The 6,660-nt window shown below is 40.8% G+C and overlaps 1 long non-coding RNA gene across 1 annotated transcript; it reads right to left on the bottom strand.

Moving 5' to 3' along the window:
* Positions 1–4,140: 4,140 nt before the first annotated feature.
* LOC127935511 (uncharacterized) lies at positions 4,141–5,010 on the bottom strand. Its single transcript, XR_008148104.1, has 3 exons — positions 4,951–5,010; positions 4,543–4,862; positions 4,141–4,341 (listed from the first exon to the last, which is right to left on the bottom strand). It is a non-coding gene; the product is annotated as an uncharacterized LOC127935511 (long non-coding RNA).
* Between the last annotated feature and the right edge of the window lie 1,650 nt (positions 5,011–6,660).

The raw sequence follows: 6,660 nt of genomic DNA, 5'->3' as shown, positions 1-6,660 counted from the left end.
TTTAAAAAAGATGTTCTCTCTCTCTTTCTCTTTTCTGTGGTTTCCTGGTGTTTGCACAGTGAATTGTATTTTATGTTATCCTGAAAAAATATGTGATGGTTTAGCACTGCTCTGCTTTGCTCTTTTTGCATGGTTTTACAGGGATGCGATTTCGAGGCATGTTCTTACCATCATAACAGTCTCCCTTTCTAAGTTCTGCTTGCAGATAATCAACAAATAAAAAAAAAAATAATAATTAAATAACAAAATAGGAGAGGGCTACATTAAGCAAATTCTAGAAAATGCAAATGCAAAAGATAAGCATGAAATGCATGGGGGTGAGGAAATTATTAGGATGTTTTTATTCCTGGTAGTGAACTAATCCTTTAACTTTTCTTAAAAAAAAATTGCACCTCCCGTCTTAGAGTTTCACATCCATAAATATTTTTTTTATTCTGCCTTTGTTTCAGAAATGAATTATAGGCACACCTTCACACAACTACAGAATCACCCCAGCATGCACAAATGCACTGAGAGGAAAACTCTAACACTAATGCAGTCAGATGTGTCCTTTGTGGGAGCTTCCCTGAAGATGATTTTTCCTCTTACCTCTCCCCTCTTTTTTGTGTTGTGAGTGAGGGATGAAGGTGCAGAGGGAAGGAGATTAAAACAGCTTTTTTTTTTACTGTCCCTGTGGAGGTATGGGAGGTGTGCTGAGAGGGCAGAGTTTTCACTGAATGCTGTCCCTGTTGCATTATTTATGGCTTTGTGTGCTCACATTATCTGTGTGCGCACCTTTCACTGCAGCCAACTGCCACCCAGAACACACCTCCTTATGTGTGTGTACATGCAGGAGTGGGACCATGATAAATGTATGTGCCTGTTATGTGAACAAATGTGTTTTTGTGGGTTTGCACATGCATGTGTTTGTATTCTGTGATTAGGTTGCTTGTGACGTGGCCCATAGACCCCAATTTCATTGTTAGAATAAGTTTACTTCATACACTCTTTTATTTGTTTTGTCTTTATCTTCTTTATTTCATACTTTATTTGCAACTCATAAAATCTAATACACCACATTTTGTTTGTGGAGTCGAGAACCATTTAAATCAATCTCAGTACCTGTGAGGCCTTTAACTTAAAGGGTTAGTTCACCCAATAATCAAATTAATCAAATAATAACTCACCCTCATGTCGTTCCAAACTCGTGAGACCTCCGTTTATCTTCGGAACACAGTTTAAGATATTTTAGATTTAGTCCGAGAGCTCTCAGTCCCTCCATTGAAACTGTGTGTACGGTATACTGTACATGTCCAGAGAGGTAAGAAAAACATAATCAAAGTGGTCCATGTGACATCAGAGGGTCAGTTAGAATTTTTTGAAGCATCAAAAATACATTTTGGTCCAAAAATAGCAAAAAAATATTACTTTATTCATCAATGTCTTCTCTTCCGTGTCTGTTGTGAGAGAGTTCAAAACTCTGCAGTGTAGTAATATCCGGTTCGCGCTGGAATCAGTCGCTGTAACCGGATCTTCTTGAACCGGTTCACCAAAACGAACTGAATCGTTTAAAACGGTTCACATCTCCATTAACTTTTTTTAATTTGGCTGACACTTCCTCTGAGTTAAAACAAACCAATATCCCGGAGTAATGCATGCACTCAAACAGTACACTGACTGAACTGCTGTGAAGAGAGAGCTGAAGATGAACACCGAGCCGAGCCAGATAACGAACAAAAGATTGACTCGTTTTCGAGTCAAGAACCGGTTGCATCGGTTTTCGGATCACCAGTAGTTCTTTCGGACAGTTCGATTCAATAAACTGATTGAAGAAAACTGTTCACCGGTTCTTTTGCGCTTGAACTAATGACTTCATTTGCAATGATTGCCCTAGATTCAAGCCTTAAGTTTACCTGGGCTCATAACACTATCACAGAATAAGTTCAGAATCAATCACCAAAAGAATCAGTTCGGTTCAGACGCTCTGTGTGTCAGTCTGCTTCATGCTGAATCACACATGCGCAGTATCATCAGCTCCTCGGTTTTCGAATCGGACACGTCTGACAGAAATGGTTATTGACTCAAGAATGAGTCAATCGTTTGTTCATTATCTGGCGATGGTAGGATCAGGTGATGGTTCGGGTGGCTGTAAGTTCCTGACATGACCCCCTCCTCCAGGGGCGGCTCCTGATGCCCTGATGCAATGACGAGGGCGACCTCTGCCTCTGGGTGCATAACGATTAGGATGTAGTTGATGGAATTCTTCCAGAAGAATGTGATCTATTATACTGTCCCGGGCCACCCAGGAACGTTTCTCTGGAACATACCCCTCCCAGTCCACCAGGTACTCAAGCCAGGCCCCCCATCGCCACGAGTCCAGGGTGTCCTTCACTTGGTACATGGATGGTTGATCGAGGATATCCGGAGGAGGGGGTTCCTGTGTTTCCGGGGCATCTGGAGTTGCAAGAAAGAAAGGTTTTAGTAGAGACACATGGAAAGAGGGGAGAATGCGGTACCTGGGGGGGTAGGTGTAGCCTGTAGGTGACTTCGTTGATGTGCCTCTCGTCCGTGAACAGACCAATGTAGCGGGGACTCAGCTTCCTGCATTGCTGATGGAGAAGCAGATCCCAGGTTGAAAGCCATACCTTATCCCCTGGATGGTAAACTGGAGTGGCTGCACATAGAGCATCCGCGAAGCCAGGGAAGGAAGTGGTTCCAGCTGTGTGGATTTTCTAGGCAGTATTCCCAGGGCCAGAGGTATCATCCAGGTTCTTGAATCTGCCGCTCAGTCGGTCCATTTGTTTGGGAATGGTACTCAGAAGACAAGTTCACCGTGTCACCCAGTTGGTGAAAGAAGGCATTCCACACCCAGGAAATAAACTGGGGACCCCTGCAGGGCCGTCGCTAGTGGGGTGAGAGGTGGTTACATTTATAGGGGCCCTTGCAATCTCAACCATCTGGCTGAGGCCAGCCTAAAAAAAATAAAAAATTAAATACGCTCATAGCTCATACAGTTGACTGGCCACTGCAGCTTGTGGTCACAAAAAGCTTACAATTGTCACGTGTTTTTAAGCCAAGCTACTTGTCATTTTAAACATTCAAAAGAGTTTAAAGCATTTAAACACAAGACGCAGAAAATCTCAACTGAGCAGCTGGTTACTTGCGCACTGTGTTCGGTGCACATGTAGAGAGCCACATCTCACAGACAGCAACACTGAACTGAGCTCTCCTTTGCGAAGTTCTCCTCAAACTTCCTCCTGCACCTGAACGAACAAATACAAATCCCAGTTTAAACAAACAGAAAACGATATGAAAGAGCCCAATTCAACACCAATGTTCTGGGGTTCAGGATTCACGCTGAGGGAGGCGTCTCAAAATGCTTGAAAACCGAATTTCCCTCTTTTTGCGCTTGTGCCGACAAATACATACACAATGTCAAAACACCAGTCTTGGAAAGTGTTGGAAAATGTTAGAAAAAAAACCTGTCAGTTATGTCTTAAGTGAAAGTAAACGGTTTCAAGAAAAAAAAAAAAAAAAAAAAAAAAAAAGGGATGTGTATTATATTGGATGCGTTCATCTCCTCAAGTGACCTCACCTAATTTAGCTACTAGCTGCTATAATGTTTATCCAAGAAAATGAAAGAAAATTACTCATTGCTCTTGACTGAATTACTTCGTAGTTTTAACAAGAATTAATGTACAGTCAAAGCAATGATTATTCAGACATATATAATTTTATATATTTTTAGTAGGTTCAGAATACTATACATTTATGCAATTGAGTATAGCAAAATAAAGTGAACTGTGACATATTATACCCAAAGATTAAATTGGATTAGTGAAATAGATTAATAAGAAGATTCGGACCAAACATTATTCAGCACCATGTTTTGCTTATGTGTTTGAGTAAAAATTGTCATACTAACAGTTGTCTGAAGATTTTGTTGATTGTAATTCACTACATATATTTCGATCAACGTTATCAGACATTATCAAAATGAATTTGTTCTAACACAGTTGAACTCAGAGTTCATGTCCTATTTTTTTATAGTTTTCCAAACTATAGCAAACAAACTGTGATAATGTGAACATTGAAGACTATGCAGTGCTATTTTACATTAATTATTTGGTTTCTGTACCTGGATACTTAAACTTGAAAAAAAAAAAAAAAAAAAACTTAAATAGACCGAACATGCCAATTACACCATTTCAATCAGGGCCGACTGGTACAGCCTTCACCGGGGCCTCGAAAACTCCAGCTACGTCCCTAGACCCCGGTCTGACACGATATCCTGAGGTAGCCCAAAGTTCCGGAAGAGGTTGGAGAATAGGTGCTCAGCCGTTTCCAGGGCAGTTTGTAATCCTGGCAGGGGAATTAATTTACAGACTTTAGAAAAGCGATCCACAACCACCAGTGTTACCTTTGGATTTGGGCAGGTAAGTCACAAAATCAATCCCCAGATGGGTCCAGGGCCTCAAAGAAACGGGTAGGGGCATGATTTCGCCTGCCGGGAGCTGATGAGGAGTGGAGGACATAGCACAGACTGAGCAATGTCTAACGTACCTGATGACATCCCAGGACATACTGGGCCACCAGCTTGCAGGTGAGAGGGTCTGTTGGCTGCCTGGATGTCCAGAGCCTGGTATACAGTGGACTGAGCCCAGAAGGGTTTACCATAGCAGGTTCGTTCCATGTAGCCACTCTGATGTCCTCATCCAAACTCAAAATGATGGGGTTGGTGATCATGGCTGGAGGGAGTATAGGCTCAGGGTCAGATGAAGTGTCGACGAGAGAGTGCATCAGCCTTGCAGTTCCGGTTTCTAGGGTGGTAGGTGATATCGAAGTTAACTCTGGTGAAGAATAGGGCCTACAGGGGAATCAGTCTTCGGGCATCACGTAGGAACACAGAGGGTTAGTTTCATGAGACAGTTTATTTACAGGATGCAGTATGTTAAGGTTGTGGTAACTCACAGGATGGATGAAGCCCAGAGCTCTGGAGAGTGAGCAATGGGGAAATGAGGGCGGGGAAATGAGGGCAGAGAAATAACAGGTTTAGAGAAGATGGGTCAGGCATCAGTTCGGAGTAGTGAATGGTAGACCAGACACCAGAGTACTGGGGTGATGCTGGCTTTATCCAGGTCAGTGATTGCTGGCTGCAGGTGCAGGTGATCAGTACTCTGGCGATTGGGATCGGAGTGATTAGGATCAGGTGCTGCTGATGATTGGGGTGACTGTGACTGTGAGTTCCTGACAAGATGCTTTTCAAACTAAATAATAAGAAGCTTTTTGTAAAGGGTTCTATAATATAGGGTGAAAAATCTGTTTTTCACATCTATGAACCTTAATTTATATGAGTGTATATTGGCAGTAAAAAAATAAAAAATAAAAAAAATTGTACTAACGCTTATTACCTTTGGAGGCCTATATGAATATTGAGAGCACGGAGGCAAAAAAATACAGGCCTTTTACTCTGTCAGCTAAAACCATTAAAACATTCTGCACTCAGGGGAGAGGAGCTGGTGCCCGTTTCACTAAGGAGGTTCAACCAACTCTGAGTTTAAACTTGAATTCTGAGTTGACTTACCCTGAGATGGCAAACTCTGAGTTTTCGGTTACAGAACAGCTGAAATGAGTTGGTTTAATCAACTCTAAATTGCCTGACTCTGAGTTAAGCGTGTGCACCACAACTATAAAAAGCCATTATCAATGGAGCGCTGCTATTACGATTCACCATGGCAACAGCTCCCTCCAAAGCTGTACGAATTGAGATTGGGAGGTCATTCCACCAGTTTGAACTTCTTTGCGATGGTACCACATGGTGTCGTTCACTTGCAGAGTGCAAACTTCTGGAGGGCACATAAGTTAGATTAATGAACTAATAGCTAATCATTTTACGGTATCTCATGAGCAAAAAATATATATAAAATAATAATATTAATAATAATATTTTTAATAATAATAATAATAATAAGTGCATTTTTCTTATTTTACAAATGATTTGCCAAAAGAGTAAGAAAAATACGGCAGTGGCTATTTACACTAAGTGGAATTAACATACTTTCTTAGTGATAGATCCTATTTACAGTAGGCTAAGTGCAAGTAGATATAGATGGTATTTACAGAAAAAAAATTTACAGTGAAAATCGTGATAGATTCTAATTACCATGTAAAAGTAGCAATTCTTTGCAACAGGCTAAGTGTAAATAATAATTAGATGCTAGTTACACTTTATACTGGCAGATACATAGGCTACTAGGCCCATGTGCACCTCAGTATTGTTTTACATTAACAGGATACAATAATAACAGATTGTAAATGATTATATTTAATACAATTATAAATATTTGCATCATTATTAAACACTCGTTAGGCACTTTACTTCCACTTTTAGAACATTTTGTTCATTTTTATTGAAAATAAATTCTAATGTGATGTGATGGGAAAAGTGAGACGAATGAGCTCAGCAAAAGCCAGACTCTAGCCCAATCAAACGTGTTACAAGCTAGTTTTCCATGCCCAAAACACTACTGCGTCCACCATTGAAGTCGTTATTCGCATGTGTCATATTTAACCTTATCTGTCGATGGTGGACGGAGCTACAGTAGATTTGCACTTAGTAAAGGACACTCAGAATAATCTTGTTTTCCATTTGCATTTAGGTTATTTTTATTACCACACTGG

The sequence above is a fragment of the Carassius gibelio genome, chromosome A19, assembly GCF_023724105.1.
Source record: "Carassius gibelio isolate Cgi1373 ecotype wild population from Czech Republic chromosome A19, carGib1.2-hapl.c, whole genome shotgun sequence".
Taxonomy (NCBI): Eukaryota; Metazoa; Chordata; class Actinopteri; order Cypriniformes; family Cyprinidae; genus Carassius; species Carassius gibelio.
Note: the sequence above shows the minus strand (reverse complement) of the source record. Positions and strands in the feature narration are given on the sequence as shown.